Below are 19,727 nucleotides of genomic sequence, written 5' to 3'. Positions count from 1 at the left end.
CAGTGAATATTATTCATTATGGAGGTCCATGGAGCTGAAACCATTTGCTGTGGGACTCTGCAGGAAAACAAAAAAGAAAAAGCAAAACAAACAAACAAAAAAGCAAAAACAATGGATTTCCCAAATCCAACTCTCAAGAAAAAAGCAGTTTTTGATTGTCATTCACAAATAGAAGTCAACTCTTACTGGTAGTGAAATAGCCCAATTTAAGGATTTTGTTATGAGTGTTTTAGTTCATGAAATAAAATTATGTGAAAATTATTTGCAAACTGATTTTTCCCTATTAGGAACAGAATATTGTTTATGACAAATAGCATATTCCTATGCTAAACTTTTAAGTTTAATACTGAGAAGCCACAGTTAAAAGTATGTTTACATACTCTCCAGATTTATTGACAAAGTACAAATACTTCAAAATAAACCTGGGCAAAACATATGAAGCTATGATCAATTTGTAGCCTAGAGCATAGTACTGATCAAAAGAAATATAATGTGGGACATACATGTTAGTTTTAATTCCAATAGTTATATTATAGTAAAAAAATTAAGATTAATGTCAATACTGTATTTTAAACACATGTAGAATACACATGATCTAATTTCAGCTTATAGTCACTACATGGTTATTAATATGTTCATCATGGATGGCGAAACTACATTTTAATAGATCATGTCAGCACTATAAACTTAGGTTATCAGAAGACCGCAGTGGATAATAGGCTTCTAAAGAAGCTTTTAAGGTTTGTACAGTCCTGCTTTTATACGGTCTAGTATTTTCAGAACCTACAGTTTTAGTTGTTTTAGCTTTTAGGAATCATAATAACATAGCATCTTATGAGAATTTTTGTTTCAAGGAACATACTGATTTTCACATTGTCGAAGATTAATAATAATAATAATAAATCTGAGGGTGTATTCAAGGAGACTGGAGCTGCTTTGGTCTCAGTTGATACTTTTCTCCAGTGAAGGGATTAAAGGAGAGGAGGGTGGGGGCCCTTCAATGTCATTGAGAAAATACTTCATTTGGTCAGATATGAAGAAACTTGTCAATTTTGAATATTACAGGATGTTTTCAAGTCTAGGAAACAAATTAAATCCACATGCAGCAGATTTTACCTTTAAAAATTCTCCTCACAATCATTAGGGGCATATGGCTTAATTCTACTGCTTTTATTGCTCGTTTCTATTATTTCCCTTCTACCCTCAAGCTCATACTCTTTCCCCTGAACTCTACCAGATGTCTCGTTTCCTCTCACTCTGTACTTGTCTGAAATACAAATGGTGAGTATTTGGAAATCCAGCTACACTGTGTATCAAAGCCTTTGAATATTTTGTTAGAAAACACTGAATAAATTCAGTTTTCAAAAATGTAACAAGTGTGTTAGCAACAACTTCTGCTTCAGAAATAAATGATAGTTGTTTCACGATTTTCCAATTTAAAGAAAATTGGCCTTGTTCCCTTATGTCCTCCATGAGTCATTCCTTTATGTTATCAGGGTGGCCAAGGACTTTCTACAATGTACATTCCTTCTCTAAGAGAACTAAAGGAAGGAGAAAGGCCTTTTATCAAGAATATTTCTTCTTAACATGAACGCAGCCCAGTTGTCTGCACGATCAATCATGTATTTTTAAACCACTTGCTCTTCAACAATATATACTTTAATGTAAGATATGAAATGTCTTGAGCTCTGTCAGAAAACAAGCACCACACACACACACACACACACACACACTTTATATTGCTCAGTCAATTTATATGGCTGAAGACTGTGCAATTTCTTGATAGCTTTGGTATCAACAAAAGCTTTGTCTTTCAGGTTACTTCAGCTCCTACACTTCAGGAAGTCTGATTTTTTTTTTTTTAATGTAAAGCAAACTCTAGATGCAAAGAGGTGCCAGGAAAGAAGTTCCAGGACAACAGTGCCTCTTCCGAGGCGATCTGTACTTGGAAGATGTTTGGCTATGTTTGTCCACATTCCGCTTCATAGACAAAGCCTTGGAAAGGAAGTACCATGACCACTCCCATTCACAGACTGAGACTACTAGGTGCGACTCCCAACCGTTAATACTGCATCTTAAACCCAATATTTTAACACTGGGTCTGAAACTCTTTCTAGTACTGCACTCATGATAAGCAATAGGAGAGGAAGCTGGCTAAAAAAAAAAAAAAGAACACATTTTCAATATCATGATTTGAAGATTTTAGGGTACTGATTTAGTCTTTCCCATTATGTTGCAAACATCATGTCCTATATGATTTTCGTAAAATTAGAGAAATCTTGTTTGGACAGTAATATAGAGAAATGAAGCTGCTAAGCATTTCAAAGAATGAAACTGAACTAATTGTTACTTTTCTTTAAAAATACATGGTAAAGTACGTATTGTTAGATCTTCATAGTCATTTTCTCATACCAAAAAGACATTTAGTGTTACATTGTTCTGGCATCACACACTGAACAGTGAAAATTGGTGTAATTTAGTTCATCTAGAAAGCCATTAAGACAAAGAGAGTAAGAAACTTTAAAAAGTGACAATCCTTCCTAAAGTGTTAAAAATATCAATTGTTTTAGACTCTGACAAGTCAGAGTCAAGCGAGAGTTAATAACATGCTTTCAATAGGGAAAAGACACGAAGCCTGTTTTAGGGAATTGTTAGGGAACAGTGTGCAAGCTTCAAGTCTCCACTAACCAAAAACTCTAAAAATGAGTTTTAAAAAGCAACAATATTTATTATATTACAATTTATCTAAGAAATATATTATAGTAATAAAGTTTTAATTTTTATTTAAAATTTTTATTATTTGAGAGACCGAGAAACAGGGAGAGAGATACACAAATACACACATAGACATTGACAGAGAAAGAGAGATATCATGGGACACAGGGCAATTTCTCAGTACATATACATAGCATAAACCAATCAAACCAAGCAACTACCCTTTCCAATTCCATTTTTATTGTTTCTCTTCCAGTTCTTTATACAGCATTTAATACATAACTTGACCCCTTCTCTCTCACTGTCAAACACTACAATCTGCTACTCTATGTTTAGGTCCATTAGCCAATCTCCTTCTATCCTTTTTGTGAAAAAAAAAAATTAAATTGTAAAAAGAATCAATAAGATCAAATATTGAATGTAACATTTTATGTCTTCACCACTGTGAACGATCATTGTGCAACTGAACTCCTAGCACCTGTGTCGGAGATCTGGTTTGAATTCGTGTCTCTGCAGGAACTGGTTAGTCAGCCAGGAAATGACAGTGCCACCTTTCTCTCCACATGCCTCTCAATTGAACAAAAAGACAGTGAAGCAACGCATTTTAAAAAGTGTGTGTGCATTTGACAATGGAGTTTTTCATAAAGTTGCAAGCATTTATTTTATGCCATGTTGTTGGCCTCAAAACAGAATCTTTTTCATGTTCATTGTGAAATTTAACCAAACAAAATGAATCACTTTTATGATTTAAATAGAAGAAAAAGAGTAAATATTTATAGCCTCTTACATAAGTTAACTAAATATGAAAAATATAGGCTCCAGTGTTAACCTGGCCAATACTCTTGTTAGTTAGAACCTTCATTAATTTTGTTGATGACACGTCTCAACTTACGTGATCAAACTCACGTGATACAAAGTATATGCCCATTTTAGGAAAAATGTAAGAAATATATAGTTTATTTTGGACATTACCTGCCTGTTAACCTCCCCCCACCCCCCCCCCCCCCCAAAAGGAGGCAAAAGCATCCCAATGTCTCCATCACATAGCTTTCAGGTGTCATGAGTGGTTGTGGAGCTGGTCTTACTTCATCTTTCTCATGCTTTATGTATATACTGTTTGACTTTGGTTTGCTGGTCATCATGTGATCTAAACTATTTTTCTTTAATGTTCATTTTAGGTTTTGTGCTGATATTTTTACTATTTTGCCTGCAGATTTGATGCCAAATATAATTGGTCAAGGTCAGGGTTGGTTTTGTCCTTGACTTCAACACCTGAACTTATTATCTGCTATCATTTTTTATTGAATCAATCTTTTCTTAACAACTTATACATGAGAATGATCCCATAAGACACTTATCAAGGTTTTTGTATCTGAGGAGAGGTTTAAATTTGTGGATCTGCGAAACATCTCAACTGGTTTTGTTTATCTTAAAAATCTAGCATCAAGTCAATCACAGACAATAAAAAGAGGTCATTCCAAGGAGGAAGGATTTGATTTCTCTTTAAGCCATCCAGCACTATTTTCAGTGTGCTCCCCAAACAGACTGAGATTAGACTAATGAGATCATGTAATAATAATTTATTTCACTTTGAAGCTAGAAAGGAATTCCCCAAAATCTGACTACCCTATCACCAGCGTAAGTTAAATCACTTCTGAGATTGAAGTTTTGCTGAAGACTTTTAAGCACAAAACTTGTTTATTTTTTGAGTCTATTCACCACTTGTTAATAGGAAAAACCCTGGTGGCCACATTACTTAATAAAAGTTACCATGATACACAAAAATCTTACTAGAACTAAAAATATTTTAATCTTAGCACTTTATGACTTATCTAAAAAAAATGAAACAAGTTTAGTTTTCAAAGGCATAGTAAGGTGCTTTCTAAGAAGAGTACAACTGAAAATCACTATATATTCATGTATGTGTAAAAATATACAAATACATGCGAACACACATTCTACATAGGACGACTGGCAAAAAATGTTGTTTAAAATCAGAAAATTATGACATGTTTGCTATTAAAATCTTAATTTTGACATCTCAGGTTTTATTAATTTCTTTTTTCAATGAAAGAAGCATTTTTAAATGCTTACAATAGAATTTTCAAATTAAAAAAATAGAAAAGTTTAGTAAGCTTTGATATTTAGCTCTTTCTGAAAACTCACCACTGCCATGGCCTTAACAGGTGCAAACGGAATTTCTTTTCCTTTAATTCTGGTCGTGTGACTGGACGTCCGTGGTGGAATGTGAATGGTTATAACTGCACCAGGTTCAAGCCCAAGTTCAAAGGGTTATCCCGTGTTTCTGTTTGCTTTTTTGAATTTCTTACACTGTGAGGAGACACACGTCTTCACCAGTCTGCTGATCCAAGGAGAAAGGCAAACGTGGAGCACTTTCCCACTGCTTCGTGGTACCCAGCGAGAGGTGGCGTTGCTCTAACAAACCTGGCTTAGATCAGCTGACTCCATGAGACTTTGGAAAAGATGCTTATTCTTGCATGTCACCGACATAATCATATACATGGATTTCAGAATATTTTTTAACATCAAATAAGCTTATTTTTAATTCCACTTTGCATGGATATTTTAGAATACCCTATGTTTTGCTTATTTTATATGCAGCATTGTTATAGCAATAACTAACCAAAGCCTAATGGTTTCTGGATATAGATAAATTACTTATATGTTAGTTGTCTGCCCAACCTTTCTGTTTCTCTGCCATTCCTACTGTGAAGAAAGGATGACTGTAGTCTTACTGTGGTACATTCAAGACTGTTATTCAATATAACTATAAACATGATTCACACGCCTAAGCTACCTGTCAGCTTACGTTGGAAGCACAGAAGAGCAGATGGTGTAAACCCAGATTTTTAGGATATATTTCATTTGAAGCTTTCTTCTAATATCTGTCTAGAAATGTGCCTCACAGTAAAATAGCAATCATTAAGAGTTTGCTTTACATCAATTTGGAACATAAACTCTGTTTTTTGAAGAATAACTACATAGATTGTTAAGAACTCACTATATGCAACTGTTCCGCATAGAAGTGGTTTTACATTTAAAGGAAATCCCTGGATATTGTGAGATATTTATGCATTTTAACTACAATTACCCCCAGAAGAAATTGCTGAAGAATGGTCATTAAATATAAATCCAAGGTGTTCACTAAGAGGTCATCTTTGTATAAATGATTAAAGTTTCTATGTGCAATATAGTTAACACAATGTTACATATTATTGAAATATACTCAGAATGAAAAGAGCATTTAAATTAGCTAAACTCAGGAAATTTTGGTTGTACATAATTTCTAGCAAAATGTTTGCTAGCTGATGGAAGTTTGTAAAAGTGGTTATTAATGAAGGACATCTTTACAGTAGTACCAATATTTAAAAACTCTTGCTTCCTAAAATTTTAGAAAGAGAAGCAGGGGATTGGAAGTGTATTGTATGTAGTGTTCCCGGGGTGCCCCTTGTGCGTAACAAACTTTCAGTGTGCTGTCTGAGGACACATCTGCTCATTGTTCCAAGTGGTGATTCTGAAAATAGCATGTTAGAGAATCTACGAAGTGTTTTTTTAGCTCTCCTGTTTCGAGATGGGGAATGTCTTCTCACCCTTCAGTGGACACTCAATGCCATGCAGAAATAAACAGTGAAGTGCAAATCCAGCCGTGAAATTCTTAACATTAGGCACTGGGAGGGCAATCTTATCCTTAAACATTCAACATCCACATGTATTTAATTTGATAAAACATGGGTATCTAATTACCATGGCTGAACAACATCCTGGGAATTATACTAAAGGGCATACTATTCCTTTGTATTTCTCCCAATCTTCAACAACTATGAACTAGTATAAGTTCATTTTGTATAAAATAGGAATAATAATAAAATTGGGACGTATCTGACATCAAAGGTCAGAGTGGTGACTGCTGTCAGAGCTACACCTTTGTCCCCTGGTATTACATTGATTGATAGTGCATACCTGCTCCTCAGCCTCTGTGATGGTACCAGATGTCCTCTGCAGGTCCCAATGTGCTAGCATATCCTCTAAATGTATCAAGGCCTGCCACCAACCACTCTGTCCTATACACTGAAGAGGACCAGTTCTTACAGGTGGGTCCATGGACCTGGGCCAGGCCACCCAGGACCCTCTAGACATCACATTCCTGGGCTCATGGACCTAGCACCCACTTTACAGGTGGGCCCAAGGACCTGGGATATGCAACCTAGGCCTTATTGGACCTCCAACCCCAGAACTCATGGATCCAGTAACCATCTTGAAGGCAGGTCAGAGGACCCAGTCCAGACACCTTGGGCCCCGCTGGACCCCTGACTTTGGGCTTCATGGACCCAGTACCCACCGTGTAGGCAGACGTAAGGATAAGGGTCAGAAGACCTGGGCCCTGCCATATTCCCCACCCCTGAAGTTCATGGATCCCGCAACCACCTCACATGCAGGCTGAAGCCCTAAGCCGGACAACCTGAGCCCCATGAACTAATGGGCGTAGCATCCACTGCCCCCAGATTGGCATGGTTCATCACACCTTAGCATCCACCATTGGGTGCTTCAGCATGGCTCAGTCCAGCCTTCCCCAGTTCCAGCTCCTGCTGGTGGGTGCTGCAGCCTAGCATGGCTCAGCCAGACCACCATTCCAGCCCCAGTGTGAATTGGCTGGTGTTGTACCCAGACCTGGCTCCTCCTGTACCCAATCCTGGTTCTCAGATCTGCCAGTGGCTGTTATGAACTGGCCCATCCAGGCCTGCTACCAGACCTGACCCATATATATGCCACCAGATAATGTAACCTGGCCTGTTTTTGGCTGATGCTTGCATTGGCTCTTGTATGTACCTGCAGAGACTGTGTCCTAACAAAGGAGTTCACCAAACTCCTCTATCAGATCTCCTCTCAGGGGCAGATCTTACCACACAGTGGGTCCTTGGCTCAGGTTGATTTGTCCACCTGTAGTCAGGAACAGTGTCCATGCCCAACCGGCCCATACCTTATCTAGTTATTACTGTTGGGTGTTGCAGCACAGTCACATCTGGTCTATGGCCAGACACAACTCTCACATGGTTCAGTGGGAGCAAAGACCTAGTAGCCCAGCCCATTCTACACCCACTCTGGCTCTCATGAATACCAGTGGGTGCTGGAGTATAACTCAGTCTGGCACACCCCAGACCCACCCAGGCCATAACTGTGCCTAGAGACGCTGCAGTCATGTCCAGTCCAGATCACCACCCCCATTTCTCCCTTTCACCAATGGGAACCTGAAACCAGCCAGAATGTCTCCTTAGCTCCCCAAGCAGGCCTGCCCAGCCACAGATCTTGTGTGTGCCAACAGATATTGCTGTTCCAGATGGGTGAGTCCACATACCCCCCACAGATTCTACACCTAGACCTGATTCACTCATGTGCTTGTCAATGTCATGGCCCAGCCTCACGTTACCAGGTTCCTATTCTGAATCTCATGGGGTGGGGGGAGGCTCCATGATCTGCCCTGCAAGTTACAGTGGCCTTGTCCATGGAAGTCCCTAGGATGTCATTCCTTACCTTGACATGAACCCTCAGGTCCCTGCTCACCCCTCCCTGTACCTTCCCCCCAAACTCCCTGCAACCCCACATTCCCCCAAGTCCCCAGTGTGCACCACCGGGTGACCTGAGGACTTAACCTGGTGCAGTTGGTGTCTGGGCTGCCCTGCTCGAGTTCTGCTGGCAGTCACACATACTCATTTAGCGCTGGAGCTGAACTCCCAAGCCGCTAGCCCAGACTGGTTCAAGTTCCACCTGCTACATGGTGGTTGGTTTATGAATTTTAAAGTTGACCACAAATTAAGCTCAAATTATTTGCTATGTAAATATCAAGCATTTAGATTAGAAGCAGGTATCATGATTTTTAATATTTGTCTTTTTTAATTGCAAAATCAGATATACAGAGAGGAGAAGAAACAGAGAGGAAGCAGAGAGGAAGATCTCCCATCTATTGATTCACTCCCCTAGCGGCCACAATGGCTGGAGATGAGCCGATTCGAAGCCAGGAGCCAGGAGCCTCTTCTGGGTCTCCCACATGGGTGCAAGGTCCCAAGGCTTTGGGCTGTCCTCGACTGCTTTTCCAGGCCACAAGAAAGAAGCTGCATGAGAAGCAAGAAGCTGCATGAGAAGCAAGGCTGCAGGGATTAGAACTGGTGCCCATATGGGATCCTGGTGCGTTCAAGGTGAGAACTTTAGCCGCTAGGCTACTGCACAGGGCCCACAGGTATCATAATTTTACACAGAGGTCATCCATTCCATGTTCTAAGGGTCAACATTCAAATTTGAACTAGGTGGAAATGGTATCTCCAGGAGTTGTACAACATAATCTGGTTATCAAAGAAATAACCCAGTAAGAGCTTGCCCCAAGAATGTTTTACTGAATTTTGAAGAATTACATCAAAAAGTACAGAAATAAAAACTTCTATACCCTGTGTCCTCGGCTTTTAATCGAGAGACAATGTGTCCCATGAATTCAGTGTTTCTATAGGCTATAACAACGGCAATACCAAAAACACTATTTTAAAACATTTTTCATTTCTTAACACAATGTTTTGACTCTTCTGACACCAGATGTGTGGAGGCTTTTCTGCACACACCAACCAAGTGATTCTGCAGCAGACACGATTTGGATATCTTCTAATTTAAATCAGTGAATGACCCTGCTTACCTGAAAATAACATCAGATTCCACCAATTGAAGGCTCATTCCCCGAAACAGCCCGTGCTTTAGATGCCAGGCACAAGGATAGCCCATATTTATTGCTGATCTGTGATACATTCAATTTCAATCCCAAAATGTAATGGTTCACAAATTCAGGGATGCTGCAGGCAGATTAAGTATTTTGAGAACAAAACCTACTAGGGCATTCTGGGTGCAAAGCAATGATTATCTAAAAGCCAAAACTCTCAGTAACAAGTGTAGTTCTTATGTCTGAGCGACTTCAGACGTACGAGGTCATTAGGGAGAGCCATCAGCTGCTAGAAAAGGATCAAGACAGACCAGTGTTGGGGATCTGAGAGTGGAAGCTCTAAGGGATGGCATTGTGTTGACACGGCTGGAAGGCCAGAATGTTGGCAGCACACATGCCTGAGGCAACCGACTGGCCCCTTGTTCTGCCCGCCTCCGCTCTGGTCATGTGATGGTGCACCTGAGGACCTTCTGGCTGGACAGTGATTAGTCAGTAACTGAAAAATCTGTGGCTGAATGAAGTTGATATGAAATTTGGTTCTACAATTAAATAAAAGCTGTTGTGATGCACATTGAGCTGTTCCTCTCTTTTTCTTTTTTGTTTTAAAAGTATTATTAATATTTCCCATGATACACTTTTTGTAGATTTAGGGATTCCCCGTCCCTCCCCTTTCTTGCTCCTATGATTCCCGCTCACCATTTCTCCCATAGCATGACAATACTATAATCCTTTGGGAACTGTTGCAAGATTAATACTCTAATGTGTAAGTGCAGCATGGCTTTGTAGGTATAGACAAAGATAGATAGTTTAGTATCATATTGACGAGGTATTTGTAACTATTTCATTGGGAATTGTTTCTTTCTCTCTCTCTCTCTCAGAGGAAACCTCTGGCCTGTCATTTTCAAGAACTTGTGTCTCTTCTTTTCTCATTATGTGTCTCCCTGTCTTAAAACTCTGCTTCATGCACAAGGAAACACTTTACTTAACCTTTAGTTAGCATTGTACCACTTCATAGCAGAGTTCTGACCCCTTCTTCTCTTCCTGAGTTTCATCCATGCATTATCACAGTAGAGACTAGACGTTCAAAAGGAATTTACAGTTCACCCAGGCATTCAGTCTGTAGCAGTTGTGATGAAAGTGTCTGCTTTTAATGCATTTCTATTTTTTACACTCACAGGATTTTATTTTAAGGATTTATTTATTTTTATTACAAAGTCAGATACACAGACAGGAGGAAAGACAGAGAGGAAGATCTTCTGTCTGATGATTCACTCCCCAAGTGAGCGCAACAGCTGGTGCTGTGCCGATCCGAAGCCGGGAACCAGGAACCTCTTCCTGGTCTCCCACGCGGGTGCAGAGTCCCAAAGCTTTGGGCCTTCCTCAACTGCTTTCCCAGGCCACAAGCAGGGAGCTGGTTGGGAAGTGGAGCAGCCGGTATTAGAACCAGCGCCCATATGGGATCCCGGGGCGTTCAAGGCGAGGACTTTAGCCGCTAGGCCACGCCGCCAGGCCCTACTTTAGCAGGATTTTAAAATGGAGCACAGGCATACTTTATCCCGTGAATCTACAAATTATGGCATTTATTCATTGAAATTCTTAAATGAAATAATTTAATTGAGTTTTAAGGTACAAATACTGAAGTTCTAAATTTTATTAGCTAGGTAGAAAATAAGTTTTAAGGAAATAAATCTATATAAACATAGGTCAATAAGATGCACTTAAAATATTTATATGCTCAAAATATTTATAGACTCAACGTGTCTTGAGGAAAGGCTATTGATCATTTAAATGTGGGATTGATTAGTTATGGCACCAATGCATAATGATTGCTTCCAAATATTTATACTTGCATCTAATTTCACTAATTTCTTGATTAATTCTAGTATAATTGAGTTTCAACAAAGGTTTACAGTTACAAGTTTTGCTGAATGAATTTAATATAGATGGAGTGTTTCAGGCTCATTACAGATAAATTATTCTAATATAAAAATGAAATAAATTTGTTTTAGACTGTAACTAAACTCTAATTGGAGACAGGTGTTGAGTTAATTGATATTATTAAAAAAAATACAAACTCCATGGTTAATACAATTTCCCAATGGTTAATGCTGAGTACAATTTTTTCCCTCATTTTCTGTTTGAATATGTGTTGCAGCTACAAAGGAGTCACATTCAATGTGAACTGCTGAAGAAAGCAGCATGGCTTGAACGTGACAAATGATGGAGGACTTTTGGATAATTGCCATTTTTCCAAAGCAATACAAATGCACAACTATTTCAAGTACCCACTATAAATCATCAACATTTTGTATCATAGCTTATTTAGCTCTTCTTTTTTCCCATTTTTGACATTTTTCATGATGAAATTTATAAGCCTTTTTCTCCTAGGATTGCTTACATTAAAAAAGGTAAACCGAGCCACCCTTAAACTGTAATTTGTCTCAACAACAATTCTTGAATACCACAGCTCCAAAATGAAATGGCTGAGAAGCTCCTCGAAAGCAAAGCAAAGCAAAGGGGGAGTTAATGAGATGAACATGGGCGTAAAGCAAAACAAAAATAATTAACTAGCATTACACAGTTGCCTTGTGGTCTGTAGCTAGCGCAACAGTCCTCAGTTACAAAGTTATAATCGGTTGGGTGCTTCTAATTACTTGAGCATAGGTTCCATTTTTCTGTAATATTGAAAATTTTAAGCAACAGGTTGTTATGCTTTTCCTTTTTTATATATGTGGTGAAAAAACATATATTTAGAATTAGGCAGCTGGATGCAGTTTAGATAACCTCAATTTCAGCAGCCAGCCTCCAGTATACTCTTTCCCTCAGGTACGTCGATATCATAGAGTTTCTTTCTGGCTTGTTTGATATGATGCTTTCTGGCCATAACATCCATTGTGAACACGAGTGTGTTGTTGTCTTCTATCTTCTTATCTGTGATCAAGGGGAACTTGATGATGACATAGTGGTCAAACTTGTTTCTCCTGGAGGTTGCTTTTCTGAAGGTATTTAGACTGTCACTGCGCACAGAGCGTCTTGGGCAGCTAGAAGGTGGGTGAAGTGCACATCTTCTTGTGCCTGTAGATACCCCTCAGCCCCACCTTCTTGGCCTTCAGAGCCTTGGTTTGGCTTTGAGGGGAGGGGAGCAGAGGCTACCTTTTTTGCCTTTGGCACCATCTTGCCTTTTCACCATCTTGGTGAAAAACAATGTCTTTCCTATGTTTTCAAAGCAAGCATGGCTGTGATCACTTGTGAGGTCTAAATAGTTTTGTCTGATCTGGAATGATTCAACCAGACTTTATTTGGTGCACTTTAATAATTTTCTTCTTTTGGTTATCCTCTGATCAAACCAGGATGGTGACCAATGTAGTGGTGTTACTCAGTTCCAACCACTGACATAGCCTCTGGAACAAAACGTCATCTAGATATTATCATTTCCAATGATCATTTGAGGTTTAAGTTACAAACTCCCTGTTTGAGATTTCATAAATATAGGCTTGAGTGACTGAGTTGGTAAGTTCTTCAAATCATCTAAATTGGGTAGCAATCAGTAGGTTACAAGAAGCTTTAGGGGAGCATTTAAACTCTTGGGAGGATAAAATGCACAAGGAAGGTGACCATGATAATAAACAGAATAATAGCCAAAAATAGAAAATTCCCTGGAGATTCTGAGTCAAGATTTAACCAACCATACTAATCAATGGAAGAATAACCCAATTGATGAAAAATTCATGTTTGTTTCTTAAAATCCTTTGAATTTGAGGCAACAATTTCTGATTTGTTAATGTAGAATAGGGTTCAAGTTTTCACTGTGAAACCTGGAGTCAACACCAGAGCAGAGCCTGGAACCAGAGCAGGGACAGGTTCACGCTGCCCCAAGCCCCATGCTGATCACTGTCCAAACAGCTAACGCTGGCTCATGGTGCGTCCTAGGAAGGCTCTCTGGGAAAAAAAAACAGATCAGAGGAATCTGACATTTTTTTAAACCTGTATTTAAAATTTGTATTTCTTCCTCTGCACCAAAAGCCACCAATTTCTATTTCTAGCACATCAAGATTAGAGGTACCATACTTGCCACGCTTCTTACTTAAAAAAATAAAATAAAATAACTGAATCTTTATTTGAAAGGCAGATGTACACAAAGAGAAGACGGAAGAGAGAGAGAAGGGGGTGGGAGAAAGAGAGAGAGAGAGAGATTGAAATCTTCTAATCTTCTAGCCAGGAGCATGGAGCTTCTTTGGGGTTCTCATGTGGGTTTCAGGGCCCGAGAATTTGGGCCATATTTCATTGCTTTCCCAGATATATTAGCAAATAGCTGGATCAGATATAGCACAACTGGGACTCAAACTGGTGCCAATAAGAGATGCTGGTACCCCAGTCAGAAGCTTAACATCCTATGCTGCTGGCTCTATTGCCTTTCTTTACATATTTGAAGTCATAGATCTACTAGAAATTATCATCTTGCTTGTATTGTTCATTCTAATTGATTTCAAAATTAGTCCAGACTGTGAGGATATTTTTATCTTTTTTGGGGGATGTTTTCACATACAATATTGTAAATCACATGTGTAGCTAAGTATAATGATCTGTACTGGATTCCTTAAACAGTAATGTTAAATTCAGAAGCTGAAGAATGCACGTGAATGTTTATGTTGAACAGTCTAACCACGTGCTCTTGATAATTTTGTAGTACATGTCAACATTTGCACGAAGTGTGTTTTCAACTATACCGATTACCTCAATGCTTGTCATTGCAAAAAAAAACTTCCCTCTTGACTAATTGATGTCATTATATAAGAGAGGTTCATCAGATATAATCATGACTTGAAACCCTTCTGCATATGAACTAAGGGAACTAGACTAAATTAAGAAGACATCAGGTGCCTCATAAGAATGAGTTTGGGGGATAAATCAGTGCGCAGAGTTAGTGTGGATGGCTATGATTAACTGGACCTGAAACTGGGGAGAAGAAATACAGTGTAGCTTGAGTGTGTCATGAATCATTGTTGCTGGGAACACTCTACATGGTAGAGCGTCATCCCTCTCCAAGTTTTAAACATGGAATTTAAAATGAAGAAAACAAGAGAATGATCCTAATCAGAGAAACATTAAAATACAGGATCCGGCAGAAGTATTGTGCTTTCCTTAGATTCTTGAAAGACTGTGTCAAATAGAAATTTAAAAAATCCTGAATAATAATTAAGATGTGTTAAAACTAGTTTCATAATAGATGCAGTTTTCTTTTCAAGAATAAAGATCTTTCCCATTAAAATCACATTCAGAGAAACATTAGTCAGGCTGAAGGTAAGCCAATTAATGCTTTATGATAACCTGTTTCAATTCTCTTTAAGTTAGTTATAAATGTTCTAAAGCAATTTAGATTTCCAATAGCCATTTTACAGTAAGATTTCAGAGATAAATTTTAATCAGCAAAAATACCAAGTATTTTTGGGCTGAACTACAGGATTTATTTCCAATTTCTATGACTTTAAGCTTGTTTCTATGGGCTTGATAGATATAAAGGGAATTCCATTACTTAAGTCAGTATTTATCTATAATCGTTTAGACCATTTGAAGGTCATAAGGATAATGCCCAGCCGTTGTGAAATAAAAGCCTCAGTGAAGACAAATTTACTCAGCACATTTCGGAGAGAACTGTCTGCAGGCTACAGATACTATTAGAAAGGTTCCAATCTCTGTATTAAGGATGTCAGCGTTTCTATTGAAAATATCCCACGTAAGAGTTCAACTAGATTCAGTTATTATATTGCTGCAGACAGAGTTACTTAAGACCTAATTATTCTGCTTACAAATGCAGACTGCTCATGCTATTGAGAAAGTTGAATACAGAATTTGATGTTCTCTCCTACATATTTCATCTTGTAATTCTGCCTCTGGTAAACTAACCAGGTTGGGAGTTCTTGTTTTGGAAGAGTTGTATGTGTGTGCATGTTAAAGCTGTTTAGCCTGAAGGATTATTTGAAGGACAGTTAATTTCTTCCAGTTTGAAATACCGGGCGAATGTGTAGCAGCAGCAACAACAAGCAGGAGGAGACCCACCACTAGAGGGCACCAACAGCTGCTTTCCAACTTTGCTGTCCTCTTATGCACAATTCGTGTCCTCATTATCATTCTCTACTTTTTAATTTGTAATTTTTAGGAGGTAACACCCTTCTCTTTATTTGGTTCTTGGATTTATCTGCCCAAAGGCCAAAGAATTTATGTGGAAATGACATATCAACTTGTATTTCAGCTCTGGACACAGCATATTGCAAAGAGAAGATTTTTGTGTTCTCACACACAGGGAGAGCTCTTTCATTGGCATTTCGTATTTTAGTAAAAATTACAATCCTTAATTTAGATACTCTAAGGAAAAACCAACACACTCCACCAAGAACATTTTTAAACAAACATTTTCTGTTCATCATTTACTCAGGCGTCTAAATATGTCTTATTATTGCTCCCCCTTAAATAATTGTATTCTAAAACTATGGCAAAAATAATAGCTGAACATGATTTAGTATCATTGTGAAAATATCATACAAAAATCCGCATTATGATTTTTATTTAAATTTTGATCAATGCCTTATAACTTCTTATTGTTATGGTTGTTAAAAAAGAAAGCACACACTTTGCTTATTTGTTTGAGAAGCAAGAGACAAAGAGCTTCTTTTAGCTGGCTCACTCCCCAGATGGCTCTGTTTCCATGAACTTTTGAGGTTCTCTTGTATTGAAAGTACAGAAAACATCTCTATCTTCACTTGTGTGCAGAATCAGCTTTGTGATCTGATGCTGTTTCACTAAGTCACTTTGTTGTCTGCCATTAGCTGCAGCAAAGCATTCCGGGTTATAAAGTAATCTGTTAAGTTCATCCCTCAAATTCACCAAGTGTTAAGTGATACAGTGTTGGAATTCAAGGGATCCTTTATGGTTTGGCAAAGAGAAAAGAAAGGAGAAAAGAAGGGAAGAGGAGAGGGGAGGGAAAGCTTACAGCTTTGTTAAAGAGTTGCATCATGAGTGAGAATTCAAAAGGAACTTATGAAGAAGAGTTCAAATTCAGGAGCACATAAAACAGAAAAAGTAACACTAGGGATTGATAGGAGAACCAGGAATGAATGAAAACAGAAGAACATCATAGAACTGGAACGAAATTCGGGAGCAGAGTAGTAGACTAACACAGAGAAGAAATCTGGGATGTATCTAAGAATTGAGGATGAATTATCCGTAAGCAAGTTTCAAAGTAATATAGGGAAAAATTAAGGATGGAAAAGGAACTAGCAGCTACAATAGCTCAAGTTTGTATAGCCACAAAGCCCATGATGTTTAGAATGTGTTCTGTCAACAATTATCAATAAGAGAACTTCCAGTTCTTAGAGAGCTTTTTAATATTTTTGACGGGAAGCTTATATTCTCACAACGAGTGCAGTAAAGCAATACTTTTCAGCACAGAATGTCACAACGTAGATGTTTCCACGTTTTCAAAATTACTAATATACTACGATGTTAGTGATTTTAAATTACAACTCCCCACTCAGGATACTTCTGGTTGAAAGTAAGTGAATATTTGATATGTTTTACATACTTGTCATCATTGAGTAGTTTGTGTATCCAAAATATTCTTTATAACAAAGTGGTTTACTTCCATTTTGGATTATAATTTTAGGAAGTATATATACGTTTAGTTTGGGCATGATTAAAACTCTTACATGAACTTTTCATATGTTCTGATTTTAAATAGCAATGCATATTCACATACATCTCTACTACATCTTAGTAATAATCTTGATTATTAAGTGTTGTATTTCTAAGTCACTATGCCAGGTGCCCTTCACTTAACAACTTTGTGCCACTGACTAAACAATTTTAGGTATCTAGCAAGTGGTAGCACACAAGTTGATTCAGCCAAATTAATTTTGTGGAACTTTTAAATAATTCTTATCTTAATTTTGAGATTTGAAGAAGTTGCATATTTTGTGTAAGGCACTAAATTGCATCTGTATCACAGCTATAGTCACATACCTTAAGATTGCCTAACATAAATAATTGTTTTACCATATGAAATTTAAATGCCTTACCAATGGTATAATTCTTTGTGTCCAAATAGCTACACAAATCTTCCTCTGATCTCCACTGGAATTTAGTATTCAATTATTAATAAACAATTCTGATATGATTTTTTTGAAATTATTTTTTACATAATCGTTATCTGGGTGGGAGGGATTGAGGTTTATGGAAAATTAGATGAATTTATTGCTTCCAAATTTGTTATTTCTTCTTGTTTCTGGGGGAAGGGGAGAAACAAAGGGGGAAACCACTCATGACTTTCCACATGTCCCAGTACCCAGGGATGAGGAACCGCCACCGCATATCAACCCAGAGTCTCAATGTGTACATATTCCGAGGGTTCAAACACCTGATATTTCTGATTCTTGTAATAGGTAATGTGGAAAGCATTTTGTGCTGTTTTTCTCAAAAATACATAGATTCTTTTCTTCGTTCAGAGTACAATGTTTTTTTAGTTAAATTTTCGGCCTTTGGCACTTGGATGTGCCATATTTTTAAATAAAATACATATTGGTGATTAAAATACTTAATGTTCAAAAAGCATAACTTTTGTCACATAATGCAAATCTATTTTGAACAGTCGTGGATAAGGTTTCATACCCAGTCTATTAAGAATGACTGAGTATTATATTTGATGACATTGTTCTTTGTAAATATTTATAGGAACACATTTTGGGGTCAGTTTATTTTTATCTGAATGTATATAAAGTAATCTTTTTGAGGGTAATAAATTTATGCAATTGATACCTTCAAGACTAGTGAGAACATTATGATACTTCTGCAATCAATTTATTCTTAGAATAATTTGCATATTAGTATATCCCTTTTACGCTTTTTCTATGCTTTATGCACATCACGAAAGCAATTATTGCTTTAAACCTTTTAAGGTAAAGAAAGGTTTTTTTAAAATGTTGAAAAAGTAGAAATTTAAAATGGCCCACAAAATGACCTTTTAGATAGTACCAAAATATCATCACATGAATATGACAAAGGAAAAAAGAGCAAGATAAGATTAAAAATAGTTGTTAAGAACAAATAATCTTTTCACAAAATGTTATTTTATGGAGAATGAACTGTGTAGATATTTACATAAATGATAGAAGTGCATTTAAATATGATGTTTACATGTTGGTGAGTTGTTTACTTTTTGTTCTACGGCAGTAGAAAGATTTAAAAGATTGGCAATAGCTACAGTACCTGTGCGCCTCATGTGGACCAGATCAGGGAAAAACCAGGCTGGGCTGATTATTCCTACTGGTGCAATCTACAATTGGAGTGGGTGAGGGTTATTTGGGCTTAGCCGCAGCATCAGCTGGCAGAAACTGGCACTGGGGGATAGTTCTGTCAAGTTCAACCACAGAACCACCTGGAGAGTGCATAATCCGGGAGTGGGAGTGGCCTGGGAGAGAAATAGTGGGCTCTTCCCTCTTGGGGTACCACCCCCCACGGAAGGACACGAAAACTAGGGCTGGGGCTGGGGTGGCTTGAGAAACACCCAACAACATCCGTGAAGGCTGGATAGTTGAGCTGGTTAGATGGAACAAGGTTTTAATACCCATTGACATGTATGAGAGCAGAAGGGGATGTGGGACAGACTGGACTAGTCTGCCACACATACTGGCACACCAGGGCAGGGGGCGGGCCTGGCGGGGGTTATTGTGGGTTGCTCCGACTAGGCTATAGCCCACATTGGTTTGTGTGAGAGCCGAGTATGTGCTGGGCAGAACCAGGCTGGACTGCAACACCCATTGGTTCCAGTGGAAGACAGCGCTGGAAACAGAACCAACCCAGCAATTGCAACCATCAGCTGATTGTGGTGATGGACTGTGCCGGGCCCTGTGCTTGCTAGTACATATAAGAATTTGGTCTGAAAAAGAACATCTTATTTTATGTAAAAAAAAAAAGATACTTCATCTAGAATTTTCCATTTAGTGAAAAAAAAAAAGAAAAAAGGTATGCAGTTTAAAAGATCTTGTTTCTTGGCTGGGTTAATTATGCTCGTTTTCAATATGTATTGCTCTTACTGTACAGATTGAAGTATACTAAGTGACTTCTGGTCAATCAATCCTCTGCAAGTCTAGGATGCATACTATAAAAATGAATGTGCAATCTGTTGCATTAGACCTGCTTAAAATTTTGATTACCTAGGCAACCAGGATCACAGAGGGTGCAGAGTAGTTTCGTAGATCAGTTATGCAATTTGCCTTTAGAACAGAAGCAGCTCTGCCCAAAA

Source organism: Ochotona princeps, chromosome 23 (genome assembly GCF_030435755.1).
Source record: "Ochotona princeps isolate mOchPri1 chromosome 23, mOchPri1.hap1, whole genome shotgun sequence".
Lineage (NCBI taxonomy): Eukaryota > Metazoa > Chordata > Mammalia > Lagomorpha > Ochotonidae > Ochotona > Ochotona princeps.
This window is presented reverse-complemented; position numbering follows the sequence as displayed.